This window comes from Dama dama, chromosome 28 (genome assembly GCF_033118175.1).
Source record: "Dama dama isolate Ldn47 chromosome 28, ASM3311817v1, whole genome shotgun sequence".
NCBI lineage: Eukaryota > Metazoa > Chordata > Mammalia > Artiodactyla > Cervidae > Dama > Dama dama.
This window is the reverse complement of record NC_083708.1, coordinates 32469229-32481320: the sequence shown is the minus strand read 5'-3', so window position 1 is coordinate 32481320 and position 12092 is coordinate 32469229.

The following is a 12092-nucleotide window of genomic DNA, read 5'->3' as shown; positions in this document are numbered from 1 at the left end:
ATAAGAACTGTGACATTTGGGCTGTATGTATTTTTAACATTAAAATACTAGTCCAAAAAACCAGACTTCTCTATAGTGGAGCAGTGTCCATCTATCCCATTTCTTTCCCGTATACATGATGCAATCATGACAGAAAGAGCGAGGACAGGACTTTGTTTTGGAACACCACTTCCTCAGGATGGCCTCACTGTGTAGCCCAGGATGGTGAGTGGAAAAGTCTGTCTGATACACCCAACACAGCCAAGCCTAAGCTACAGGATAAGAGCAGGAAAATACTAGGCTTTTTCTTTTCCGTTTTGCAACATTAGCACCTGTGATAAGGCAACTGTCTGTTTTTTTCTATGTTATCAAATCCTACTGGAAGGCAAAGATTGCAGTCTGTCACTTCTTACAATTGTGGCAGAAAGATCTCTGCTCAGACAGACAAGACTATGCCATCCACAGAGGTTGCTGACGCTACTCTGGCTTCTATTACTATGATTTACATGTGCACTAACTCATATTTATAATCAGCCTAGAAAACATCTAGAAAGGATGCTAGAGATTTCTCTTGTTTGTTTTGCACTGCTTTAGGTTCTTAGCAGAAACTGAAATCATATTTATCACCATGAATAACCTTTCACAGAAACATCACCACAAGGCCTTTCATAAATACATCAGTTTAGCAATCCAAGTGTAGCCACCAGCTTGGCCTCATTATTCTCAAAATGCTTCTTGCATCTGTTTATGCACCAACTATTTATTAAGGTTCTGAGAGCCACGCTCACCCTGTACTTCCTTGAGAGAAAGCACAAGCTTGGGCGCTTACCAGGACCTGGGAGAGGCTGAGTCCCACTAATGAGGAGCCAGGGCTGAATAAGTCCTCCCAGCGGTCTCTGCCCCATACTCAGCCCATCCAGTCACCTAGAAGTGCCCTTCTCAAAGCCACACTGCTGTGTTCATGGCCCGCCACCGATCTTTCACCTCCAACTATGGGTCTGTCACCCAGCCTCTCCCTGTTCTGGGAATAAATTCCCCTAGAGGTTTTAAGGATTTCCACTCTGCTTTTGGTATTTTGCAATTTTACCACTTGGACTGAGTGAGTGAAGTCACTCAGTCATGTCTGACTCTTTGTGACCCCATGGACTATAGCCCACCAGGCTCCTCTGTCCATGGGATTCTCCAGGCAAGAGTACTGGAGTGGGTTGCCATTTCCTTCTCCATGGGGTCTTCCCGACCCAGGGATCGAACCCAGGTCTCCTGTGTTGCAGGCAGATGCTTTAACCTCTGAGCCACCCGGCCCTATTACCACTTGGGGTTGCTATAAATTCATTTGTATTTACTTGGGACTTGTGCTTCCAGAATCTTAGGATTCATCTTTATGAACTATGAAAAAGTCTCAGCCTCCCTTTTCCAATACTACTTGCCTCTGCTGTTTTCTTTATTCACTCTTGGGATTCATGTGGATGCTCACTGGGTCTTCTCATTCCATCATGTGTCTTTTTCCCTCTCATTTTCTCTTTATCGTTCTTGCTGCATTCCAAGTAAATTCCTGAAAGACAGTATAGCATAGTGGTTGAATGCATCGTGGGCAAGGAACCAGAACTTCTCTGCACCTGTTTCCTTGCTTGTTACCTGGGGAAAAAATATACTCTCCCCCTACCTATAGCTATTGTATTAAATGAAGCTTTCAGAGCACTGTCTGACCCACATGAAGCACTGTATAAGATAACATATTATACTCCAGTCTACTAATTTCCAGTTTTGCTATCTGCTATTTAATCATTGAGGTTTTAATGTCAAAAAAAATTTCTGGAGGGTCTACTGATTCTTTTTCAAGTCTTCCCTTTTCTACACTGTCTTGGTATTTTCTATGGCTTTGATTCCTTCTTTTATTAATCATGTGAAACCTACTCATTTTACATTCTTTTTTTCTGTCATCTTCATCTCATTGAGAATAAGAGCCACAAAGTCTGTGTAATGATTTGTAAGCCTCCGTCAACACTGCCCAGTAAAACTTTTGCAAGAATGGAAATATTCTGTGAGTTGCTCCATAGGGTAACCACCAGTCACATGTGGCTGTGACTGAAGAAAAATTGTTTTAATCTTGTTGACTTTTCACTTATTTAAATGTAGACAGCCAGATGTGACTACTGCGTTGGACAGGACACCCCCCACCGGGCTGTCACCTGTCTGACTTCATCCCCCACCTTGTTCACCCCACGCCAGCAACACGGAGCCCCTGGCTGTCACCTACCCATGCTAGGGACATATTCTGCACTTGCTCGTCTCTTCCTGGAAACCTCTTCCCCTGGGCCGCTGCAGTTTGTTCTCTCAGCCCCATCGAGTCTTGTACTCCAGCAAAAGCCCCTTAACATCTCCCTCTCCCTGTCAGAAAACTGCACATGGCTCCGCTAACACGTTTTCTATCTCCTTTCCTGCTTCACTTTTCTCCTTGATGTGTGTCACTGTCTAATCCAGCACAAGTTTATTTTCTTGCTTATTATTTGACTCTCCCACTAGATCACATCCCAGGAAGGAAATGACTTTTGCCTCTTTTGTCCCCCACATATATTCCCAGCACTCAGGACAGTTTTCAAGAAGGATCTGCTCAGTGACCGAAGAACTTCCGGAGGCTCTGTCTGGTCTTCATTTCTACCGACTCTTGTTTGTGATGCTTTGTGTCTGTGTGGTTCCAGTCTTCTGTCTGCAGGTCATCTTCAGCTGGGATTTTTCCTCCTGCTGAAAACTCTGTGATAATGTCTTTCTGAGGGGTTTGGGAATTTGTCAGGTACACCAGGTAGGACTGCCAGATAAAATAAAGGATACCCCGTTAAGTCTGAATTTCAGATAAGTAATTTTTTAGTTTAAGTATGTTCTATGCAATGGGACAGATTTATACTAAAAAGTTATTCATGTCCTATAATTTGTATCTGTCAGATCTGGCAACTCTAATACCAGAAGTACCAGCCACCTTGCACCGGTTTTTAACTTTTGGATTGAACTTTTCAAAAATTGTGCAATATACACCTTCCTCCTGATTCCCACTTCCCCATCCACTCTCTCCTTCAGCCCCATGCAAAACTCTCTTCCCTTATGACTCAGCCAGTTAGTCTTCTCCATGTGTCACCTAATATCTTCCAAGCCATTTCCCCCATTCACTGAGGACATCACCTAGCTCAGGTTTTCTCCAATCTTTCTCTATAATCATGTGGAAAAGTTCAGTGTCAACATGTTAACTTTTATGATTTTTTTGACGTCTACTCTAGAAACCTTCTAGAGGTTTCCCTGGTGGCTCAGAGGTTAAAGCATCTGCCTGCAATGTGGGAGACCTGGGTTCGATCCCTGGGTCAGACAGATCCCCTGGAGAAGGAAATGGCAACCCACTCCAGTACTCTTGCCTGGAGAATCCCATGGACAGAGGAGCCTGGTGGGCTACAGTCCGTGGGGTCGCAAAGAGTCGGACACGACTGAGCGACTTAACAACTAACAACAACTAGAAACCTGCAGTTCATTCAAACCACCTCCCTATATGTCCAGACTTGTTATCAGCAAGAACTCCAGCTCTGAGATCTTAATAATTCTATCTCTGCACAAAATCTGTTCTCTGATTCCTTAGCTTTCATCCTTAGCTTCCATATGGATTCACTGATCTCAAGAAGAGATTTAAAATTTATTTAATGCCTGAGGCTAAGTCACTTCAGTCATGTCTGACTCTGTGCGACCCCACAGACGGCAGCCCACCAGGCTTCCCTGTCCCTGGGATTCTCCAGGCAAGAACACTGGAGTGGGTTGCCATTTCCTTCTCCAATGCATGAAAGTGAAAAGTGAAAGTAAAGTCGCTCAGTCGTGTCTAAATCTTCGTGACCCCATGGATGGCAGCCCACCAGGCTCCTCCCAGTCCATGGGATTTTCCAGACAAGAGTACTGGAGTGGGGTTCCATTGCCTTCTCCAATTTAATACCTAGATCCCACCATTTTCCTCTGGTTGTTAAACTTTTTTGGTTTTCTTTTCTTCCCCATCCATCACTTAAACTATTTTGTCTGAGCATCTTCACTCCATGGTCTTTCCAGGACTGACCTTAAGGCCCCAACGACAGAAGTCCCCTTCAGGATGCCGCCTTCCCATCTCCATCAGAGCAGCAGGAGAACAAGGCATAACTGCCCACATGGAGCCTCTCAAGAAAACCCCAACCACCTCAGGCTCATTACTCCTTACCCCTTTACACATCTTGGGTTACTTCTTTCCTCATCTCTTTCTGCCACTCCGCACAATCTCCCTCTAGAGACCTTGCCACATCTTTCATCTAGGCAAGTCATTAAAATCAGATCCGACAACTCCCTGTCCATCCTCTCCCCACGAAAAGCTGCATCTACTCCAGTCCTTCCCTCCTGTGTTGATGGAAAAAATGTTTGAAACCTTCACGCACCAATTTCTCCCTCATTTCAGATTTTGCTTCAAGTATTTCCATTTCCTTCATCTTTAATTTCTGTTTCCGAACTGATATCTTCCTTTTGACCTATAAATGTGTTCAAATCTCTCACAAGTGTGAAAGGATTCTTCCTTAATATCCCAAGTCCTTCTAGTAAACAATGACCTAAGCCTAGAATTTTCATGTGCCTTATCTCCCACTGATTCTTTTTTCCAGTGAAATTTTTATTTTCTATAATAGCCCTTTCCACTGTTTCAAGTCTTCTTTTACATTCTTTAAGGGCATTTTAAAAAGATTTTAATGACCCAGATAACCATGATGTGATCACTCACCTAGAGCCAGACATCCTGGAATGCGAAGTCAAGTGGGCCTTAGGAAGCATCACTATGAACTAGTGGAGGTGATGAATTCCAGTTGATCAATTTCAAATCCTAAAAGATGATGCTATTAAAGTGCTGCATTCAATATGCCAGCAAACATGAGAAACCCAGCAATGGCCACAGGACTGGAAAAGGTCAGTTTTCATTCCAATCCCAAAGAAAGGCAATGCCAAAAAAATGTTCAAATTACCGCACAATTGCACTCATCTCACACACTAGCAAAGTAATGCTCAAAATTCTCCAAGCGAGGCTTCAACAGTACATGAACAAAGAACTGCCAGATGTTTAAGCAGGATTTAGAAAAGGCAGAGGAACCAGAGATAAAAATGCCAACATTGGATGGATCACTGAAAAAGCAAGAGAGTTCCAGAAAAACATCTACTTCTGCTTTATTGACTATGCCAAAGCCTATGACTGTGTGGATCACAACAAACCGTGGAAAATCCTTCCCCTGACCACCTTACATGCCTCCTGAGAAATCTGTATGCAGGTCAAGAAGCAACAGTTAGAACTGGACATGGAACAATGGACTAGTTCCAAATTGGGAAAGGAGTACATCAAGGCTGTATATTGTCACCCCACTTTATTTAACTTATATGCAGAGAACATCATGAAAAATGCGAGGATGGATGAAGCACAAACTGGAATCAAGACTGCTAGGAGAAATATCAACAACCTCAGATATGCAGATACCACCATCCTTATGGCAGAAAGCAAAGAGGAACTAAGGAGCCTCTTAATGAAGGTGAAAGAGGACAGTGAAAAAGCTGGCTTAAAACTCAACATTCAAAAAACAAAGATCATAGCATCCATACCATCATTGATGGCAAATAGATGGGGAAACAATGGAAACAGTGGGAGACTATTTTTTTGGGCTCCAAGATCACTGAAGATGGTGACTACAGCCATGAAATTAAAAGACACTTGCTCCTTGCAAGAAAAGCTATGATCAACCCAGATAGCATATTAAAAAGCAGACATTACTTTGCCATCAAAGGTCCATCTAATCAAAGCTATGGTTTTTCCAGTAGTCATGTATGGATGTGAGAGTTGGACTATAAAGAAAGCTGAGTGCCAAAGAACTGATGCTTTTGAACTGTGGTGTAGGAGAAGACGCTTCAGAGTCCATTGGACAGCAAGGAGATCCAACCAGTTCATCCTAAAGGGAATCAGTCCTGAATATTCACTGGAAGGACTGATGATGTAGCCGACTTTGGCCACCTGATTCGAAGAACTGACTCACTGGAAAAGACCCTGATGCTGGGAAAGATTGAAGGCAGCAGAAGGGGACAACAGAGGATGAGATGGTTGGATGGCATCACTGACTCAATGGACATGCGTTTGAGGAAGCTCTAGGAGTTGGTGATGAACAGGGAAGCCTGGCGTGCTGCAGTCTATGAGGTCACAAAGAGTCAGGCACAACTGAGCGACTGAACTGATGCAAGGGCATTTTAAATAGTTTTCATATAAGTTCTTCACATTTTTGGTTTCAATTTACGCTTAGGTATTTTTTGTTGTCGTCACTGCAAATGGTCCCAAATCCCTCCTTTTACATATCAAGAATCAATACAGCCCTTGTGGAAAAAAGCATAATTCTGTTCTAGTTGTATGACCAAAAAAAAAAAAATTATTCTACATCTCTCTGATTCCATTTCCTTATTTCTAAATGGAAATCCTAACAGCGTATACCTCATGGAGTGTAGTGAATATTATGAGTTAATACATGTAAAACCTTTAGAACTGTGCCTTGCCCCATGACAAGCACTACGTTGGTATTAGCAGTTACAGACATATATTTTAATATGGAATTAATTTTTTGTCCAGATCTATTTGTTTATATATCACTCCTTTACTAAATTCCTTATTTCTAGTAGTTTTTGTTGACTTAGTTTTTTGGAAATGTGACCATAATGCATGCAGATAGTGCTGGTGCAACCTCCTTTATTTATGGTCCTTCCCAGGTGGCTCAGTGGTAAAGAATCCGCCTGCCAATGCACGAGACATGGGTCTGATCCCTGGGTGGGGAAGATCCCCTGAAGAAGGAAATGGCAACCTGCTCCGGTATTCTTGACCAGAAAATCCCAAGGACAGACGAGCCTGGAGGGCTATAGTCCATGGGGTCACAAAAGAATCGGACATGACTTAGTGACTAAAATAATAACAGTAACAAGAAAACATATCTCCCTACTAAGCATGACGCATAGTTTTTGCGTTTTGGGGCATAGATTATGTTGGGCTGTATGTTGTTATGCTATGTTCCATTTTCCCCCACACCAAGAATGGGTGTTGAATTTTGACCAGTGCCTTTTCAGCATCTATGGAATTAGAAGCAAATGATTTTCTTCCCTAGGATCCCTCTCTAGACTCAGCCAAATGATTTATTTGATGCCCTAACACATGTGGTCATGGTGTATGAGTCTATCAAAGTGCTGCTGAAATCACAGTGATAATATTTTACTCAGAATTTTTGCATTAATACTTTTTTCAAGATAGCCCTTTCATTTTTTGTGTGTGTCAATCTTTCTCCTGTTTTTTTTTAGCTAGACAAAAGTAATTTAGAAGTTTTCTTTTCTTTATAGGTTCTTCTCTTGCTAGGCATTAGAATTATCTGCCCTTTAAAGGTTTAGTAGTATTGCCCCTTCAAACCATATATTGGGATAATTTGTTGGGGTTGGTAGCAATCTGATGATTTTTTTTTCTATTTCTTCTCCTATGGATATCTATTTAGATTTTAAAACTTCAGTTTTGGTAAATTATACTCCTTTAGAAAAGTTGCCAAATGTATTCATATGGAATTGACCAAACAGTCTTTCATTATCCTTCTAGTTCCCTCTGTTTTTATGGCTATTTCTCCCTTATTTCTTACATCGTACATTTGCCTTTAGCACTCTCTTTTTCATGGTTAGTATGCCCAGCACATTGTCTTTTGCCCCTGAAAAACCAGGTTGTTTTTTTTAGTTGTTGTTGTTCAATTTGTTTTCTGCTTTCAGAAGCTGATAATCTACTTTTTACAGCTGTAGGCAGAGGTAAAAATCCCCTCAACTATGGTGAGGATGAGAACAGAAAGGCACCTGGTGACAAAGCCTCCTTCCTTGAATGTCACAAACACTACTTACTGAAGAATACGGGGACCATAAGCACACGCAGAGATTATTTCTGTGGAGGGGAGGGAGAATGCTACAGTCTTAAGGATTTAGAAATCTACTTATAACTTTAGTGGGTTCCTGCATTCAACAGTCATTCAAATAAAAAAAAAAGTATTTCTATTGAAACTCAAATCCAGCTCAATCATTTTTTTCCAACCATCATTTTAAAAAATCAACATAGAATCAATCACAGGTTCCATTAATCCTTGAACCATTTAATAAAAATAACTGTCGGGAGAGCAAGACTGAAAAATTGATAATTTCATCTGTATTTCCTTTTATGGCCTATTAAAGATGAATCAAGACAGGGATTTGAGTCCTGCTTTTGACACTTATACTATCTGTATGACTTCAGAAAGTAATATCTTTCCAAGTGCTCAGTATGTTCATTCTCATAATAAACAGTATTTTATTTGATAATCCTCATAAAGCCTTCCAGCTCTAACAATAGGTGGAAGTAGAATATTCCCATTTGGAATCTTCTGCCCCCTGCTGGCATTTTATCAAACTTCAGATTTTACCTTTCCAACGCACAGAATCTAAGTTTTAGCTGTCTGTTTCACATACTGTGAATCTAATTTTCCTTCTTACAATCTATTCATCTATCATCCTACTTAAAGGCCAGAGGTCATTCTTTTAGAACCAAATACCCTCTTGAACTTTAAAACAATCTTGTTATTTTTGCTGTTTAAATCTTCCTTCTCCCCTGATTTCTTTTAAAGTTTTGTTGCAATCTACACTATTGGGATGAATTTATGTCATTTTTATGGTTCTATTTTTATTTTATAAAATTTGAGGCTATTTTAAATTGGTATATACAGATCAGAATTACTTCAACATTGGAATTGAAGGATACAAAAAAGAGGAACAAATTTAACCAAGGAGGTAAAAGACATAAAAGCAGAAAACCATAAAACAGTGATAAAGGAAACTGAAGATGATTCAAAGAAACGGGAGATATCCCATGCTCTTGGATTAGAAGAATTAGTACTGTTAAAATAGCTATACTATACTATACAAATTTAACTCGATCCTTATCAAAACACCCATGACATTGCTCATAGAACTAGAATAAATAATAGTAAAATTTATACAGAACCACAAATGACCCCAAAATGTCAAAATGATTGTGTGGAAAAAGAACAAAAGTGTAGGCATAATCTTTCCAGACTTCAGACAGTAATACAAAGCTACAGTAATGAAAACAGCATGGTACTGGTACAAAAATATACATATAGATCAATGGAAAAGAACAGCCCAGAAGTAATTACACATCTATGGTCAATTAATCTACAACAAAGGAAACAAGAAAATACAATGAGTAAAAGACAGTCTCTTCAACAAGTGGTTGTTGGAACAGTTGGACAGCCATATGTAAATCAATGAAATTAGAACACTTCCTCACACCACATGCAAAAATAAACTCAAAATGGTTTGCCATGACACCATAAAACTCCAAGGAGATAACAAAACATTCTCAGACATAAATTGTAGCAGTATTTTCTTAGATCAGTTTTCCAAGGCAAAAGAAATAAAAGCAAAAATAAAACAAATTAAAGGCTTTTGCATAGCAAAGGAAATCATTAACAAAAGACAACATACAGAATAGGGAAAAATATCTGCAAACAATTCAACTGACATCAGTATCCAAAATAGATACAAACAATAACTTAATATAAAAAAAAAATCAAACCCAATTTAAAAATGCACAGAAACGCTAAACAGACATTTCTCCAAAAAAGATACATAGACGGTTCTCCAAAGAAGACATACACATGGCCAAAAGGCACATGGAAAGATGCTAAACCTTGCTAATTATTAGAGATATACAAATTAAAACCATAATGTGGTATCACTTCACACCAGTCAGGATGGCCATCATCAGAAAGTATACAAATAATAAACACTGGAGGGAATATAGAGAAAAGGAAACCCTCCTACATTGTTGGTGGAAATGTAAATTGGTATAGCCACTATGCAAAACTGTATGAAGGTTTCTTAAACAACTAAAAATAGAGCTACCATATGATCCAGCAACCCCTCTTCTGGGCGTATATCCAGAAACTATGAAAACTAATTTGAAAAGATACTTGCACTCCCATATTCATAGCACCACTCTTTGTAACAGCCAAGACATGGGAACAACCCAAGTGTTCATCAACAACTGAATGGTTTAAGAAGATGTGGTACACGTCTACAGTGGGATACCATTCCACCACAGAAAAGGATGAAATATTGCTACTTGCAGCAACACGAATCAAACTAGAGTATCACACTAAGTGAAGTCACACAAAAAAAATTATAACATGTAAATGTGAAATCTAAGAAATAATACAAACGAATCTACACACAAAACAGAAACAGATTCAAGGACACAGAAAACAAACTTAGTTATTACCAAAGAGGAAAGGGAAGGGGGACAGATAAATTAAGAGTATGGAATTAACAAATACAAATTACTATATATAAAATAGATAATAAGGATTTACTGTATAGCAGAGGGAACTATACTCACTCAATATCTTATAGTAACTTACAATAGAAAATTATCTGAAGAAAAAATATATATTTAACTAAATCACTCAGTTGTACACCTGAAACTAAAACAATATTGTAAACCAACTATACTTAAACTAAAAAATAAGAATAGTTTCTCCATGCCTGATAATGCTTTTGTTCCTTTAAGTCTATTCTAAGATAAATATAACTATCTTAGCTTGCCTTTGGAGACTATATACTCAGTTTATCTTTTCACTTTTAAACTTTCTGTTTCCTTATGTGTGTTCCTTATAAACAACTTTTTGTTGCATTTTTCTAATTTGAATTCTTTCTCTTAATGGACAGTTTTAGTCCTTGACCAAGCACTTTTAAAATCTAATCCCAGTAGCACTCTCTTGGTTTCTGCCAGGATATGCTAGCTAATCTTACATTTTTGATATAGTCTTCTTTCCCCCTTACCAAGCCCAGCACATTTGCAGCCAGGAATTAACCCTAGTTACAGACCTGGCAGCAAAGAGAGGAGATGGGCAGTTACTCTCTGAGGGGTGGGGGAGGGGAGGAGGGTGGGAAGAAGAGGAAGGGTGGGTAGCAGCCTCCACAGCATCTTCTAGCATAAGCTGAGGTGACTTAATAGGAAGGGTGGGCTACTTCCATAAGACTACAGGATGCAGTAGGGAGTGCAGAGCCGGCATCCATCCAGATGTCCCCATGGCATGTTTTAAGGTTCTAGGTTTTCCCTACCAGCACCCTGAATTTTCACAAAAGAAAATTTGGCTGAACATTCAAGTCCCTGAAGCTCTGTGACTGTAACAATTAGATGTTTGACCTGAACATCTGTTTCAACCCTTCCATCGCAGGAGAAAAGGCCTCCTTGTGAGTTCCCCTTGTGAGAATGATCTCTGTTCGTTCTGAAGGCAAGCCATTCACTATTACAGTAATCCAAGTCTATGCCCTGACCAGTAATGCTGAAGAAGCTGAAGTTGAACGGTTCTATGAAGACCTACAAGACCTTCTAGAACTAACACACAAAAAAGATGTCCTTTTCATTATAGGGGACTGGAATGCAAAAGTAGAAAGTCAAGAAATACCTGGAGTAATGGGAAAATTTGGCCTTGGAGCACAGAATGAAGCAGGGCAAACGCTAACAGAGTTTTGCCAAGAGAACTCACTGGTCATAGCAAACACCCTCTTCCAACAACACAAGAGAAGACTCTACAGGTGGACATCACCAGGTGGTCAACACCGAAATCAGATTGATTATATTCTTTGCAGCCAAAGAGAGAGAAGCTCTATACAGTCAGCAAAAACAAGACTGTGAGCTGACTGTGGCTCAGATCATGAACTGCTTATTGCCAAATTCAGACTTAAATTGAAGCAAGTAGGGAAAACCACTAGACCATTCAGGTATAACCTAAATCAAATCCCTTACAACTACACAGTGGAAATGACACATAGAGTCAAGGGATTAGATCTGATAGACAGAGTGCCTGAAGAATGATGGACCAAGGTTCATGACATTTTACAGGAGGCAGGGATCAAGACTATCCCCAAGAAAAAGAAATGCAAAAAGGCAAAATGGTTGTCTGAGGAGGCTTTATAAACAGCTATGAAAAGAAGAGAACTCAAAGGCAAAGGAGAAAAGGAAAGATATACCC